The sequence below is a fragment of the Oxyura jamaicensis genome, chromosome 7, assembly GCF_011077185.1.
Source record: "Oxyura jamaicensis isolate SHBP4307 breed ruddy duck chromosome 7, BPBGC_Ojam_1.0, whole genome shotgun sequence".
Lineage (NCBI taxonomy): Eukaryota > Metazoa > Chordata > Aves > Anseriformes > Anatidae > Oxyura > Oxyura jamaicensis.
In genome coordinates this window covers 25,605,711-25,623,563 of record NC_048899.1, presented here as the reverse complement: position 1 = coordinate 25,623,563, position 17,853 = coordinate 25,605,711, and the positions used below count along the sequence as shown (strand labels likewise).

Genomic DNA, 17,853 nt, shown 5'->3' with positions numbered 1-17,853 from the left:
ACGACGCTGTACCATTAAATAACCACGGATATTCTCCCACGCACACCCCCGTGCTCATTTATAAGGGACATGGTGCTCTCCATCCGAGACATGCCCCTGGAAAAGAGGCCTTTGTCTGCTCACCATTCTGCTGTCTTAGGGAAGCAGAGAACACAGTTTGCTTTAAAATTTTCAATCCCTTTCCATTATTTAATAAGAAAAGAATAGCTTACAAGTACATATCCTTCTGCAAATAAGCTTCCTCAACATTCCTTCATATTTTCCATAGCGTGCCCAGACGTAACGGTGCTTCTCAGAGAGCCGCGGCTTTCAGCCCAGAGCATAATCAATCATTGCCCCTCGGATTCATTAGGCATGCTGTCTTCGCACATGGATTCAAACAGCTATGGCTTCAGTCCTCTCCAGCAGCTCAGCAGGATTCTCGGGAACACCCATCTCAGCCCAGGAAACTTCAGGGCACTTCTAGGAAGGAAATTCCCTGCTCGCGAGGGGAAGCCGGGACAAACAATCCGGCTGCAGGGGAGCTGCCTCTGCCTGGCTGGGCTGGCTGGTGCTGGGAGCCAGCCTGACTTTATCCCCTGGGAAGCGCTAACAGGAGCATCTCAACAGCTGTCATCATTTGTCCATGACGAATAAATTTAGTCATTATTCATTTCAAAACGTAACCCCTTCACGTCTGGCCAAGGTGTAAAAGAGGGAGAGGAGGCTGTGCCGGCTGCTCAGGGACCACAGCGAATAAGGACGGGCATTTTCCCTGCCTGAACTATCAGCCTGGGACCTTTTAAAGCAAAGTAATTGGGGCTCAGATTTCCTCTCTGATGAAGTGAGATGCTTTCTGGCTTTTAAAAACGTTATGATGCCAGACTGAAATCTAGTTATTTACCTGTAGCTTTAGAGATGAGTGCTAACTGTGCTGACTAGAGATGGGGAAAACAGCTGACAGTCATGTCTGCTCCCATCGCAGACGCCCTGCTATGGCCTTGGGGCCCATCTCTGCAAGGTACTTGGTCTTACTTGGTCTGCTCTAGCCGCCCTGTGCCCATTCATCACGTACCCCACGTCCAAGCTGGTGCAGTTGCAAGCAGCAGGCAACTTGCACGAACTTCCCTTCCCAGCACACAGCCTCCCTCCACCCCTTCATCTACTTGTTTAAATTTAAGCACTCAAAATCTCTAGCTTGATACCTAAATGGGGTGAAGCACTGAGAAAAAAGAAGCAGAATCTTCAGCAGCACTGCTTACTCTACATTTTTCCACCTGGCTTTCAATCCTTACAGCCAACAACCTAATTATGTCATCCCAAAGGAAATCGGGGATCTCTACTAGAAAGTATTTTAAAACCATATGCAAAAACTTAAAGAGCTACAGAAATAAATCCAGACATTTTCTCTTGTAAATCCCTCCCTCCAAGACAGCTGTGAGGTGGTTGTGCAAAACCACTTGGCTCCCTGGCACCTGCAGCGAAACCCATTAGGAGATTTTTGCTCACGTATGAGCAAACCAAACCGCCTGCACATCCCTCACCAGTCCTGCCCCCAGGGGCAGGTGAGGCTGGGCAGTACCAGGGGAAGCCCCTGCACAGGTCTGACACCAGGAGCACGCGCCACAAGGCTGAAGCTGGAAGAAGTTTCAGCACACCACAGTCCGGTGCTCAGCCCCTCTTGGCAGGCAAAGCCCAGCTCCCTGGAGAGCCACGGGGCCTCTTTAGAGGCACAGGACACACAGCATGCACAGCCACCGATGCCAAAGGCCATGCAGTAAGCTTCTCCAGCCCCTCCTTTCTCCTCCTTTTGGCAGATGTGACCCCACCTGCACTTAGTCCATGGTTTTCAGGCAGATACCCTCAGACACCTGTGTGTGTATCACCATCACTTTGGCTTTCTTTGCTTATTTCTTATATATTGCCCTTTGCAAACTAGAATAGAACTGTGTGGGAGAGTTGTTCTTCTTAATAAAGGTTCCTACAGAGTAAATAAAGACAATATTTTATGACCATAATAAATATATTAACACCGAGACCATGATCAAGCAGAGATAAGGTGGTGCTCAGGGCCAATCCAAGAACATCAGCACGGAGTCACAGCATGCCAGGTAAATGGATGAATACTTGCTTTTTATTTTAATAATCCTTGGCTTTAATCCAAGCGTCTCAGCTTTCCTTTCTTAGCTAGGAAATGAGATTCATCGTTTTAACTGCTGCCTCATTCTGTCTAATTATGAGCTAATGATGATGCTCGTAACCTAACAGGTCTTCAACTGCCACCACAAAAGGTAATAATATTCCTGAAAGCAGTAATACTTTCAATTGTTTTCTGCTCCAAATAGATCATATTTATAGGCAGGCAATTGTTTTGATGTACCTCCTGCTCAGTCTATCGGCACGCAGCCACTGCAGTCTCGCAGCATATTGTTTTCTGCCATCCCTCTAAGCAGGAAAGCAATCTGGCAGTAGCAGCAGTAATAAGTCACATTTTTGGTAGGCAGGAATCCCACATTTTTTAAACCAATTCCAGTATCATAAAGTTAACTGAATGTACACAGACCCTGACACAACAGCATCCAACAGACTAGGCAGACAGCCTACATACAGAAAGTGAATGCTAACTTCTACCATAGAGGCTAAGAAATAGCCCCTGCAAAATGGAAATCTGTTCTCAAGTACTAGCCTGACAAATCAGACAAAATCTTCTGGTAGAAGACCAATCCGAAATCATGCTACTCATGAATGATTCAAATCACTTTTCTGAGGGATTTTATTATTTCCAATCCTGGAATCAGACGGTTCCAATGCAAGTTTTATCTGTGATAACAGTAGGGATGGTTGAAAACAAGAGCCTTAAAGACTTGAAAGCTAGAGACAAATAAAAAGGATTTAACATTTATGAATTGTTTTTCTTCAAAATATGACTTTTAAAGCCCTAAGTTCACAATATTTTGTCTTCATGCTAACAACCCACACCGCGCACTTCCTAATGGCACGTGTATTAACACAACTAAGAATACAGCAGCCAAAGCACTCCTCAGAAACTTCTGTTCATCGGTTCCACTGGTTATTTTAGTACAGTTCATACAAACAACGAAACAAGAATCACAAACATATGCTAGAGGCTGCACAGAGGCAGACTTTGCTCCACATGGATTAAAAAAAAAATCGAAACAGACATACACGCAAGGCAAAAAGCCAAAGAGAAAAAGATTTGTTTTCCCCAGAGCCATCCTTGGAAATGCAATACTCTCACAGTGCCCTTTCCGACCAGCCACACACAGCTTTCCAGCAGACCTCAATTACATCAGGAAATCCACAACACACACCTTGCAAAAAAATCACCCACCCCAAAAGCCCACGCGTTTGCATACAGTTTGGGTTTAACGGGCAAAAGCAGCCTTTTCCTACAGCACCCCTAGCCTCCCTGCCACCCAAGGCGTGCTGTTCGGCCTCTCGGAGCACGAGCCTGCAGTTCATGGCCCAGCTGCCTGTACAAAGACAGGACTATCTCTGACCGCAGCCTTCCACACTCACACCAATTATTTCAGTCCATCACACGCTCAGCAACGTGGTGTCACTGGTTTCACTGCTGCAGCTCTCCCTGTTGCCTTCACCTGTGGGTTGTGCCCCTTTTTGTTGTTCTAGACCCCAGAAAACACCCTTTCAATTGTGCACAGCAAAAATTTGGCGGCGGTAGCTGCAAGCAAAGACCCTACGCCTCCTCACAGCAGTCTTGCTGGCTTAATCTTCACAGATAAAAACATAAAATGGGTCACATAACCTGAGCCCCGGAGATAGCAATCAATGAGAAAAGCTATCTACAGGATGGACCAATGGGATCTTTCAGAGTCAGGAAATACCTTTTTCCAGAAATGCAAGAATTAATTGCCTTGCTGCAGGTCTAGCATAGCTGCAGGAAAATGTTGCTTGATTTTTGAACAGCAGGCAAAGCACAAAGCTTGCCATTTAACTAGTATTAATCCTCTGTGCTGCACACTGCCAATGGTAAGGTTTCTCCTCATCCTTAGCAAAGTTTATTTAGGCAAATAGTTTTAAAAAAGGAACTGAGTTATTCTGCCTTTTGTTCACTTGACAGCAAAAATTCTATCTGCAGAAGCAGAGGAGCTCCTTCAGGCAGCACCTCCGCAGGCACGCGTGGCAGCGCAGCTCAGGCTGAAAAGCAAGGCTGAAAAAGGTTTAAAACCTTAGGGCATTGCCAGAATCTGGATTAAGCTCCATTCCAAAACATACCTTTTTCCCAAACTACTTTTTCTCCCTCCTACTGAGAGCAGTGTTCCCAATATTTGCTTATTTTCCCAATACAATCTTTAAAACTGGTTTAGGCGTATTCAGTCAGGATATTTGCAAGTGGCTCAGTGAAAGTGGAAATCACATCGTAAAATACTAAAGTTTTAATTCAGTTGTTGACGGGTTACTGGAAGCTCAGCCCCACTTGGAACTGAGTTTTCTGTGTTTCCCGGGGTTGGTACCCAGCAGTGCTATGCAGCTACTGAAGGCCATGCTAAACTGAGCTCCCAGGGAGACATCTGCTGGCCAGGGCTCGGCTTTATTTGCCAAAACCCACGTGAAAAAGTGGATACCTGGGGAATCAATAGGTGGTTTTGTTTTACCTCAACTGTCTATATCTTCTTCAAATTAAGTGAATTTAGAGGCATGCTGGGAATCTGAAGCCTTTAAATGGACAGCTGCTTTTCACCCAGGCAGGCCAGGAGAGCTGCGCAGACTGCTCAGGTGCCGCCAGCCCCACAGAGCAGAGCGCGGTTCGGGTTTCCAGCGATCAGCACCATCTGCTGCCATGACATCATCCCAAAAGGCATCTCCTTCTCCAGCCTGCACGCCCCAAATGGCATTTCCTGCGCAAATCTCTCACCCACCCCAGTAATTATCCCTAAGTGTAGCTCACCTAGGTGCTGGCTGCTCTGTACCACGCATCGCTGTCAACAAAAGGAAATTGCATTTTATCTTGCTCTCGCATATTGCTTCCTGAAGGGCTGTTCATTTTCTGTAACGCGGCACATTGAGTTGTGAAGTGGTGACAACTAATACACAGGGCTGTGTTAGGAAGGGAAGAGCATCCTGACGTTTTTAGGACAAAACACTGTTACAAAAAGGCTGTAAGCATCTTATTGCCTCAAGTTTCCCAGAGCACACTGGGGTAGGAGAAAGGCAGAAACGCTACAGCTGTATGCTTCCTAAAAATACCTCCAAAGAGATAAAAATGACAGCCCATAGCCTTGTTTCCTTTTGCAACAGGTCTCAGGATAGCTGGGTCTGTGAAGCTAAGCCAGTACGGTGTGCTGGAGAGCCCTGGGGAAGATGTAGGTCTGGCCTAGTCCAAGACCTTTGTTTCATCCTACAAGAAGCTGGGGGCATCCAAACCTTTCCAAGCAGACCCCCCCCCCCAAGCCAATAAATGCAACGTGTGCAGTTACGGACGAACAAGGAGAAAAGCAAGGCCATCAGACCAGTCTCATGGAGCCACAGAAAACAAGAGCCAAGGCTCCTGCCCCAAGGCGTTCATCTGCCTGGTTAACGGCTAATGCAAGAACACAGATACTACAGCTGCAGAAATTATATGGTGTTATGCACATTCCACATCAGTGATTTCCACCCAGAATGCCTGGCCTGATGCATAATTAATAGACTTTAATTAGTTAACCATTTAAAATACTGTAAAAATGCTCAGTGGGCCAATAACCATGAGATTAGACTAAAACCACAGGTGGTTGTCACAGAAGGAATAACAGGGAGCAATGGGCAGCGATTCCACACCCTACATGCATCTTGAGAAGGATTATCAACTACAGCAGGTATGATCAGAATGATGACCAGGAATTTCTATCATGAAGAAACATTTCATCTTTTTAAAGAAAGATATTACTACAGCCTGTGAAGGCATACATGCAAACACTAAAGGGAACAGATGAATTTTGTTTTATTTAAAAATAACTCAAAAGTTGGATTTTATTACCAAGCATATACTCTAGATCTACAAGCAGTTACCAGAGGTTTGAGACACTTCTGCTGATGGAAAGTGTAACTGGCAATAGCAGCAGGAGCTCCTGGACAACTGCTATTAAGTTAGAGTTGTCTGTATGCTCTCTGCAGCATCACGCTGCAACTGTTGGCAAGGGAATGGGACGGGGAACCTGGGGATTCTGCTGTGGAGAACGGTTTGCCACAAGTCAAGCCACCTTTGTTTCCTCTCTTTTGATACACTGAATTAAAAAAAAAAAAAAATGAGCAACTGAATAATTAACATTTTACATTTCCCAGGAGTATTATAGAGAAACCAGAATCAAGATGATCAGTGAATTCAACAGTAACCTCGAAAAATGTTATTCTTTTAAAAATAGAAACTAGTAGGTAACAGATTATGAAAACATTTTGGACTCTAAGTACCAGTTGGAAGATAAAAACACCCAGCCTCAGAGCAATACGTCATTTCTTTTTACTTTTAGTGAAGAACACTTGTTTGGTAACTTTTAGATGTTACTAAGGCCTTTCAATCACAGAATGACTTGGGTTGGAAGGGACATTTTAAAGCCCACCTGGTTCCAACCCCCTGCCAGGGGCAGGGACACCTCCCACCAGCCCAGGCTGCCCAAAGCCGCATCCAGCCTGGCCTTGGGCACTGCCAGGGCTAGGGCAGCCACAGCTTCTGTGGGCAGCCTGTGCCAGTGTCTCGCTGTAGAAAATAATTTCTTCCTAATACCTAAACTAAATCTGCCTTATTTTAGTTTTTTATTTCTAATAATACTTCGCACAAATTTCTTTCTGTATCATATGGATGAGGTTCTCTCAATTTTTTAACACATACTTGAAACAGGCAAAAAAAAAACACACCCAGAACCACATGACTCCAGGTCATCCAAAAAGATCACAACTTGACCAAATGGCAGAGGAATGCAAGTGAACACAGAATTCAACCTGACTGGTTTTTAGACACCAACACGTCAGATTTCCTTCTATGATTTCAAATAAGCATGGAGAGGTTTTAGCAAAAGCATGGTCTATCTGATGCACGCTTCAAAGTATATGGTTTCCATTTAGTTTGATAACAGAACCTGAAAGAAAAAATATGTATTTAATATGGCTTCCAATATTAGCATAGTTTGAATTCCTGATCAAAAATTGTAAAGCTCCCAATCTAGACACCAATTTCTTGGGCCTTCTTCACCCACCCCTTCAAAGCTGCATCTTAAGTAAACCATTGCCTTAAGGAAAGAAGTCATTGGGAAAAAGGCTCCAGAGCCAAAAATATGCCAGAGCTTATAAAATATTAACAGTACGCATAGCTTCTGTTTTCCCAAAGCTTGTTTGCTCCCCCTAATTCCTTTAAAACCTAAGACAGATCTAAGCACCTTCCCTCTATGTTCCTCCCTCATACAAAATCATCAGCATTAGGTAGGTACCTCATATTCAGGGGGTGAGGAAATACAAAGGGGGAGTCGAGACATTGTTGAGATTTCCTTCCCTTTGTCATTAATGACTTCAGACTGCTAAATTGATATTCATATTTCAGAGGCACTGTGAAACCCTGAGCAAGCAGGAGACTCATATGCTACAAAGAAGAAAAAAGCATCTTTCCCAAACAGCTTACAATATAAATAATGCAAAGTAGAGTTGAAAAGAATTACTGTTATCCTGACTTGATTTATAGAAGAGATAAGCACGAAAATCCTCCTCCCTTTCTTTTAAGAGAAAAAGAGCAGTTAAGAAATGCAAGTCCCTGTGTCCTAATCAGTGCAATTAACATAATCCTGCATCACTCACTCTTACTTGGCCCCCACCTATGGCACTATTCGCTTTCTCCCCATGACTCAGTGCCCTTTTTCAATCACTCTCAGGTCTCTGTGCTTTAAGTAAAACCTAAGCCTGTTGTGCAACTGCCCCAAACTCAAAGTTGACCCCAACAGGACTGAATAATTTGATGCCACCACTGGGCCTTTCAGTTCTTTGGTAGCCTCCCATGTTGTGTGTGTATTGGCAGTCTCCCTCATACGAGGCTACTTACTGCATCACGAGTCAGAAGAAGTTAGGAAATCTGAATTGGAAAAATGTGTGATGACAGACCATCATAGCGGTGATTCGCCTGACCTGAATTCTATGAAGCTGACCTGAATTCTACCAGCTCCTCTGTGGTCCCTCTACCATTTGAGCAACCCCACGACCACCCTTCTCACAAGACAAGTGAAACAAAGGGACTGGGTAGGACCATGGGCAGGCTAATTTTGCCATAAATCACCTGTTTTAGATTGAAGTTCAGAGCTTGTAAGAGGTGGTGGAAGCTATGAATAAGCACTGTTACAAGCAGGCAAAAGATCTTCTCTGGTACAAGGCCAAAGTCTGTTGTGTAAAACGAAGGATGAATTTGCCTCAGGACTCAGACTCACAATCAAATCATTTCAGCTTAACAAGTTATAAGACACCATCTGAGCCACAGAAACAGCCCTTGTGCTGCTCTTAAGCTGCAGCAAATGCAAGGTAATATAATTTAACTTAGCCCTAAAGAAAGAAGGTTAAGCCAAGCAGGATCATTCACATTTACCAGAGACAAAGAATACCAGCAAGAATTACAACCCAGCTAAACCTCTTACCCTGCGCATAGCCATTACAGACTTCACAAACAAAAAATGGGCCTAAATGGAATTGGAGACGGTAAAAAATGAAGAGGTTTCCATGCAAAAGCTAGGAACACTGACTGCAGAACCTGCCTTAGCTGTTTGCACAACTGCTGGAAATACATATATGTATCACTTATCTTTCCTTAGCAGTGACACCTTTTCATAGACTACTCTGCCAGCCTGCAGTAGCTGTTGGGAGAATGGGATTCAAAAAAGGTGGTGAGCACTGCTGGACTCCATCCTACCACCCTCGCTTACTCAGAAAAGCCACTGAAATCATTAGGTGGGGCAATGTCAATAACCACCATTCGCATTTGGGAAACTAAACATCACAGTTCTAAAAAACTGTGAGGGGTCTCAAATCTGTGCCAATGCAGAGAAAATCCTCCTGCCCAGTCCATGCAAGAATTAAAAGGACTCAACTCAGAAATAAAAAGAAAACATCACTTCGTTAATATAATAAGGAATCACTTTCTAAACAGCTTAAGTTATCTCCTCTCCCTTCAGCAAGCCTGGCTTGCACAGCCGTTTTGTACATCCGTGATCCTGAAAGATCGCTGCACTGCTGAATCCAACAGGCACATCAGACAGCAACCCCTTCCCTCTTGCACTGATGCATGTGTCCTGTAGAGAGCTACTTCCCTTCACTTATGGCATCTCCATTTTATTCCTAAATTTCAAACTGTGAAGTGCAGTCCACGGTAAGACCCAACTCCCAGAAACAAGCTTTGCCCTTTTCAGCGAGCTGTTTATGCTGCGAGCAGAAGTCATCCAGGCTGCTGCAGCCTCCATTACACCCCTGTGTTTCTGCTTTGTGAAATACGGCCTCAAGTAGTAAAATACGTCATATATACACATGCTGGAAGATAAACAGTTCCTAATTTCCTTTCAGTTTTAGGATGCACAGTCTACCCTAAAGGTTATACTTGTAAAGCTTAAAAATTGGCTAATGCAGAGTGGGGTGAGGCTTTTTTTTTTCCCCCCAAAAGGGTGAAAACAGAAAAAAGACAAGACACTCAACTAAGTGATTTTTGCTGCCAACCCAGCAGTTATTTTTGGTCTTGCTGGAGGGGGTCAAGCAGTACACGTAGCCAGGTAACCAGCATGGCATTCGATACTTGATACATATTGCCTGAGTTAAAGTTTTGGGAGATGAAAATAGGCACTGGAAAGTACCAAGAAGAGACAAAGATCAAGTTTCTAAAACACAAAGGGTAGTTGGGATGTGGGGTGGAGAAGGGAAGACATGGAAGTGACTGCAAAAAAATCAAGTCAGATTTCATTAGCTGTGTTTTATGAGACATCCTGAGAACTGATGCATGTGTCTCCTTATGTCAGATCGACTCTTATGCTCAGCAAGGAAGATGCAAGCATCACTTTCAGTCCAGTAATCCAATTAAATCCGTCCTAGTAAATGAAGCCATGATCTCCTAACCTCTGTTGTTATAACGTCCCTTCAGAGAGTTTGATGTTAAAAGTGACATTCTCTCTCATATCTTACCCAAGTGATAATTCCAATATCCAATCATCCCACCAAGAATGCCTTGGTGAATATTTTCTGAGCTGCCAGACACACAGGTTCAAATCCCAGGATAACTATCCTATCTAGGATGAATCAAGGATGACCAATTTAAACCTCCTTTTTTGTCCAGATACATTACAATGTGTCATTTAATGCACAAAGACCATCTGGCCAGGGCACAAACCTTCAGGTCCATCCACTCCCTGGGACTTGCAAGGTTATGAGGCATCCTGGCATTGGCTCAGGTGTAGATGAACTGAGAAATCAAGATAAAGTGGATTCATAATACTGTAATAACCTAACAGTGAGGAACAGAGCACATAAGCAACCAACTGCATAACCAAGCAGCAAAGCATTTGAGCATAAATCCTAATTAATTACAACTGTCAATAAAAATGACTAGATGCTTTAATCTTATACAGAGTTCTTTAAAGTTATTCAATATAAATTTATTCAAAATAAATAAGCCAGGCTGAACTCTGAAGCGCTTCTACCTTGGCAACTCCATACTGGGTTCGAGGATGGAGCTGTTCGCTATAAAGATCGTCACCCTGAGCTAAACATCTGCAGCTATCAGGCCACAGAGAGGACAGGGGAGACCTGAGGGAAGAAAAGCTCCTTCAAGCACCTACAGAAAACAAAGACAGCAGGAGGCTGCTTCCTCAGGTTTGCTTCATTTCCTACAGCCCCATTTCTACTGAATCCCTATTTTTAGATGATTTTTTGTCACCTCCTCCTCACTTCGCATTCTTACCCAGGAGAAAAATGCATGACTTGGAGCAGGAGAGGTACAGAAGAGTATCCTTTCTGCTTTGTAAGCAGGTAAACTGATTATTTCCTTCTCATCCAGCGAGCTCCTGCAGGTTCTCACCCAACTACAAAACACTCCGTAAGACACCAGTGCACTGTACAACAAAAAAGCCTAAATTCAGTGTTATTAAAAGCACTCTGCATCACATGCACCGCAAGGCCTCCAGACGTACCTAGAATTCACATTCTAGAGAGTAAAGAGTAAAAGAGGATGAGAGATGTCAGAGAACTAAAAGTATTTGATTTTAAACACATTTAATTTCAGATATAGCATCAAGCCTGTGGCAGAGGAACGAGCATTTCAGGGATGATGCACTGAGACTAAACTGGCTTGGGTCTTCTTTCTAGCATTAATATTTAAAAGTTCTTATTAAAAACCTTTTGGAACATGACTGCTCCTTTTACACGTATCACTAAGGAGCATATGAAGTTGGGAGAGTAAGTTGTTTAAAATGAGATATGTTTTAGGCAGCAGAAATCTAACGAGGAAAGTAACGGTCCGTGTATATCATTCATTTCACAATAGGCATTTTTTTATTATTGTAAGTTTTAATACTGCTTCGGATCAGCAGTGGGGATTCCAGACTGTTTTGCATTTGCTTTCCATTTGCACGGAGCGGAGCGGAAGGAGTGCCCATGTCAGTGTCGCGCTGCAGGCAGCCAAGTGTTAACAATCCCTCTGACAGGCAGGCTTACTATGGGTTGGCACAGCAAGTAACACTCAACCTCCATGACTCAAACACTATCAGGTATGGAACTGGTAACAGCACGGAGGAGGTGTGAAAGTGGAGGCAGAGCTGAGTACCAAATTAGCAAGTTTTTATTATTAGCAGCTGTTTCCAGGCATTGCTTAGACTATCTGAAGGCTCAGCATGAACAACTAACATTAAAATAAATTTGCATAAACAATTGACTGCAGTCTGTAAAGACATGGACCGGAGGAAAACAGAAAAGCACATCACTAGTAGCAGCTCAGAAAATGTCAGCAGGCTGGGTTGCGGAAGAAAGCCCCACAAACCCTTCTCCAACCAATTCAGTAACTTTTAGCATGCACCATGGGCGGCTGCTGCCTTAACTGCAAACAGGGGGATGCTCACAGGGCACTGCCTTCTGTCAGCAGCTGTTACCAAAACCAAGCATGGGACAAGCCTGCAGCTAACAGTACATTGCTTCCAGAAGCGGCCAAAACTAGAAGGAAAAGGAATAAATGTTGTGGGAGAATGTCACTTACAATCCCCCAAACCAAATTCTACGCTCCAATAGACCTTTGGCATCTCTGGAGAACCAAAGTGCCAGTTACAGTTTGGGGGCCCCACTGGATCACTTTGCTCCTTTGGGAAGCACGAGCATGAAAGCCCTGAGAGCTTGCAGGTACCCCAGAAGTATGAGATTTGGTCTGTGGATAATGACTCGTCCGTGGCCAACTGCTTTACCAGCTACCAGTCTCTTCAGAGAGAAGAGGTCTGGGGCCTCCCCCAGGACATGAGAGCAGGATGAACCTGGTTCACCTGTGGCTCATGAGTAAATCACTTGGGTCACTTGAGCCACCTGAATGACTCACCTCAATTCCACAGCACTATTTCCAAGCAGCAGCAACCATTACTTTGCCCAGACTGAAGCTGAGAAGCTCCGTTATACAACGGCTGGCAGCGGTTCCTATCGCTGTGGCAGCGTGAGTCAGCGATCAGCATCCTCGTTCCAAGGAGATGGACCCAGCCCAGAAGCTTTCAGCCTACCTGAAACACTTCAAGAACTTGGAGCACCTTAAGCACAGCACGCAGTTCCCATAGCGCTACCCATTGCTAGTAGGAGGGCTTAGGGCTTGTGTACACAGATCAATGGAGCAGGGCAAGGGGCAATGGGAGGACAAAGCTTGGCACAGCCCTGCAGTTCCCCAGATGTTGCCAGATCAGAATCCACGATGGGGAGCCACAACCCAGACAGGGAAGAGAGCACTGAAGCATCAGCCTGCATAACCACCAGCACCTAGGGGAACTCCTGTCTGGCTAAGCTAATGCAGCCAAGCTAAAAACATGAAACCATGCTCATGCTGCCCCTTTGGGGAGGGTCTCTTCTTGGCATCATTTACTTTAAAAGGAAGGGGGCTGTTAATGGATGCAAAGATCTTTCCCTTCTCACACTGCAGCGGGAGGAATCTGTAATTGTCTCTCACAAAGTGAGGCGAGTCCCACATTTGAACTTCTCCGTGCATGTCCTGTTCTCGTTTAGGCTCCGTAAACAAGAACGGCTGTTTAACAAGGATGACCAAAAGGTCAACAGGCACACCGCTAGAATGGAAAAACCCATAAATTAGTCCCTCCACAAAATAATAATAATAATAATAAAAAAAGGAACATAAATGAGGAATTTAAACGGAGAACTAAAAGCAGTGACATCAAAGCGGTTTTGAGCCCATCCCAGTCTGACTCCTGCAGGCACACCACCATACCGGCAAATCATCTGGTTCTTTTTAGCAGCCATCTGTGCTTGCCTTTCCTTACAGACGGATGAGCAAACAGAGGAGCGAGCACATGTGTAGCACTGCACGTGACGCACACCTATATTTAGATTCCCTTCGCTCCACAGTCTGAAAACAAGTAAGTTCAGGTGTTTTAATCGGCAAGCATGAATTTCAACTCCACCTTCACATAACAGCATTAATAAAAAAAAATCAATAGTCCAGGAAATTAGCCTCCTTTCTACACCTGCTTGCCATGCCTTCTTTCCCATGCAAAGATCCGTGGGAGCCTACTATCACACACCCTCCATTTACATGGCAGACTAAATTGAAGTTTTCACTGACAGGCAGACCCCGTGAAGACAGAACATGAAGCATTTCCCAAATAACTTCAATTCCTTTCTGTTTTCTGGTAGTTTTTCTTTTATTTTTGTTTCTCAACATTAAAACCCAGGATCCTACTAACCCTGCCAGCCCCGGGAAGCCCCCTCCCATTCACACGAAGAGCCACTGATAATTTCTGCCTGGAACATGGGTGGCTTTGCCTGGGGAGGTTCCCCCCCTGCCTTGGGCACGAAGATTATATTTAAACCAGGTTTACTTAGCTTCCATTCATAAGCATGACAGAAAAGGGTCAAAGAATGAGTCCAAAAGTGTGTAGTTTTCCTACATGGGAAACCAACAGCTCAGCAACCCGAAGCAGCTTACAATTAAAAATAAAGGTTCAGAAGACTTAAAAAGGTTATTTTGAAGTATGGCAAGAAGATTAAATGGAACAAAATGCAGATTCAGCCATTAATATGTAGCAAGCAGATCCACTGATAAGTCATTAGAATATATCCAATGCTTAAATATCAAGCTTTAGGTTTTTCATATTAAAATCAAAGCATAATCCGCATCTTAATGCTTTACTGAAATACTCCCATGCGCAACTTGACAGCCACACTGATGGTAGATCAATAAAACCAGCATGAAGTATTCTCATCAGCTCTCAGGTAACATCAAATCAGCAGAGGCTAATCGGCAATAAGAGATATGCGCTGCCATTTTCAGAGGTGCCTCTGTCATGGCTTGCAGGTGCTTTATGCTGACACCGAGTTGTGCTGTTAGCAGAGGTCACATTTTCTTCTTCTGCCTTTAGCACTGTTATCACTTCAGATAAACTGCAGGGCTCAGTAAGAGGCGAACGCGCTGCATCAAGTGACACCAGCAATCTTTGTCTTTAGCTTACTAACGCACGCGGCCATAAAAGTGCCGGGTTAAAAACATCCGATTAACTCGGGGATCTTAGATAACTACTGTCTCCTACTGAATTGAAATCAAAATCATAGAATAATTTAGGTTGAAAGGGGCCTCTGGAGGTCAAGTGATCCAACCTCCTGCTCAAAGGGCTGTACCAGGTTGCTAAGGGCCCCATCCAGACAAGCTTTCAAGATCTCCAAGGACTGCGATTCTCTAGGCAATGTGCTCCAGTGTTTCACCATCCACAACACCAAAAAAACCCTATCAGATCATGGAAAAAGCAAGCATAAGGCTGGTCCCCTCACAGTCCCTGTAGTACACAAGCAACTGGAACTTGCATAAAGCCAAGAGAAAATCTCTTGCTAGATACGGCCTTGTTTTCAGTCCAGGCTTTTCTGGAGTTAGTGGCATAAGCATTATAGGTACAGAAAATGAAGATTCTGGTCCACAAATTAAGAAATGAGACACTGGTTTCCTTTCATCACTACTTGTAGTGCGTGCCATCTTCTAGAACTCACTTCTGTGCTGTAAGGGAGCTTTCTGAAAAGGCTGGTGGGATCAGCAGTGGCCAAGGGTGCAGAGCACCATCAAATACTGCTCAGGTAATTCTCACCTCAAGCTGGCAGTATACAGCATTCTCTGGAGAATATAACACGCTGGTTTAGACAGCTCTGTGGTCCAGCCTTTCAGGCGGAAGCAAGCAGAAAGGACTGAACTGTTTTTCTCCCACGCACACCAGAGGCCCACGGGGGAATTTCCCGTGGTAGCTGATGGAGCACCTTGCCTGGTTATGTTCCCTTTGGCCGTCAACCACCTTCCCCCCACCACCAGTTTCAAACAAGTTCCTAAGTTTTGAATCCTGTTTTTAATGAGGACCAAGTGGATAAAATAAAGGCTCCATGTCCACCTTGAACTCTCCTGCAGGATTTAGCACAGCTTTGTCACAGAATTTCCCCGTACCCCAATATCCTACCAGATCTTCCACGTGCTCCATCAACAGCATGCACAGGGCTGCTTACACGACGCTCACAGAAACAAGAAATTGCTCGGACAGAAACAGGGACAAAACTGCTTTGAACACATAATAATAAATAGGATTCAGGGAGCAGGATGGAAGGGAGCAGTAAGCAAGGAGCACACTATATGCATGAACAAGAACCAACCCAGACCCAGATTCTTGCAGAACGCCTAGCATAGCGAGACAAGGGCCAGCACGTCACAAAACCCGCACATCTGAGGAAAGCACTAGAGACAAGTATGAAGCTTAAGGGGGTAGGGGGGTAGAGAATACGTTTCAGGGAGCTGGTGCATAAACATTTTGCCTGTGGAAGCTCAGGATCAGGTCTTATTTAAGTCTCAAATGAAAAGGAGCGTGATTGTCTCTCTGCATCATAAAAGCTCGTGTGATAAGAAATCTCTGCAGATTCAGCTCCTGCCCAGCACAAAGCTCAAACAGCGGGAGTGTAAATCAGAGCTGAAATGCACTGGCAGAGCTACAGAGGGAGAGAAGCATGCCCAGCCCCTGCCTCTCCAGCGCTGGCTCCAGGACCGCCCCTGCTCTCTCATGTTCACAAGTAATAATTAGGGTGGGGGTGCAGTGGGAGAAATCAAATCATCAGGAACAAAGTTAGACCCCTTCCTCATAAAGCAGACCTAATTAGAAGTGTCAGGTCTCATTATGAGCCAGAGCGCCACTAGATTGGAGAGCCATTACTCAGGAGAGATGTATATAGAAGACGTGCACAATTTCTGGGAAAGATGGATGCCCCTTTCCCCTACCCACACCGCACCCATGAGGAATGGTCCCACCATGTGGGGGGACAGAGGGGGCAGCAACAACTGCAAGAGCCACGGCCAGTTGCAGAAAGGAGACATTAGGAGAAATGGTGTTGACATCATTTCATACATAAAAGCGCTACTCCTCTTCCCCCTGGAAGACTTAGAGCAATCTTGCCTAAAACCTCCACACAAGGCTATTATTACAATACAGTCAACCAGCACTTTACAGAACACCCTGTTCATTGAAATCACTAGATAGATCTGTTAATGTCAAAGGGAGCAGATTTGGAGTCAAGAAAAAGTGTGAATTTGTCTTTCCCATGTCTGCACGTAAGTGTCCAGCACTAACAAATTGCTATTCCAGAGAAATCCTGGAACATTTCTTATTCATTGGACATGAGCATTAATATCTGCAACTTCCATGGCAAGCATCTAACGGCATTTGTTAGAGCTCTGAAGAAAAAGGAGCTGATCTGGAAATCCAGCTGCTATTTTGCCATTCTTAAGAAAAGCACTTCAAGTGATGCTGTACAGTTAATGAAGATGTTTATCTCTTACTCTACAGCGCATTGTGTGCACTAAGATTCACCTGGCTTCACTCAGAAGGCCAACTGCAATGAAAATGTCATCAGCATTTTTTCCTCAAAGCTTTGGCTGCAGCAAGCTCCCTGCAGGCTACACGTACACTGTAAACCAAGCAAGGATTATTCAGGGCTGTCTGTAGTCTTGGGCTTCGGGGGAATAAACAAATAAAAGATTCAAACTGCTTCTCACAATGCAACAAAAGGCTTCCTTTGACAGAGCAAGCAGGGCAGAATTAATTCCTTCAGCAAGCAAAAGAAACCCAGTCATTATACAGCATTTGCTGTCTTAATACTACAAAAAATAGGACACTTTTTACAGTTTGGTTTTGCTCTATTTCACATCACTGTATCTGAGCAGCAAACAAAATACTCCAGCCAAACATAATGAAGGAGAAGGGCAACATAATGCTAGACCAGAGCCAAGTAAGCACAACGCATTAACTGTACTTCATACTGGAGTAACAAATCAGCACTTGTCTGCTCCTGTGTTTAGAAGAAAGGTCCTCTTCATGCGCCTGACTTACAGGGCTGTAACTGCAGTTCCTTGTTCTACAGCTGTATGTTAAAACTGGGTACACCATCTGTATCAGTATGTCTCTCTCAGAAATGAGCTTGATAGTATAATCAGTCTAGTCCAGGATAAGATCAATTGCTTGAATATGGAAAATGAGACAACCTAAGACTACCATTAAGCCTGCAAAAGCATTAGCTCCTAGGTTCTTTAAAAACAATTATGTGCTCTTTAGTCTAGACACTGGAACACACTTAAGATCTCATGGTTATGGAAACTGCAGCTACTGTGAGTACACTACACAAACCCTGTTC

At 44.3% G+C, this 17,853-nt stretch overlaps 1 protein-coding gene and 1 long non-coding RNA gene across 25 annotated transcripts in view; both read right to left on the bottom strand.

The window, feature by feature from the left end:
* CLASP1 (cytoplasmic linker associated protein 1) overlaps positions 1 to 17,853 on the bottom strand; it is a 160,981-nt gene that overhangs the window by 94,716 nt on the left and 48,412 nt on the right. The gene's annotated exons all lie outside the window — the stretch shown is intronic.
* LOC118169886 lies at positions 9,619 to 12,867 on the bottom strand. The gene is made up of 2 exons (XR_004752337.1): positions 12,290 to 12,867; positions 9,619 to 12,153 (listed from the first exon to the last, which is right to left on the bottom strand). It is a non-coding gene; the product is annotated as an uncharacterized LOC118169886 (long non-coding RNA).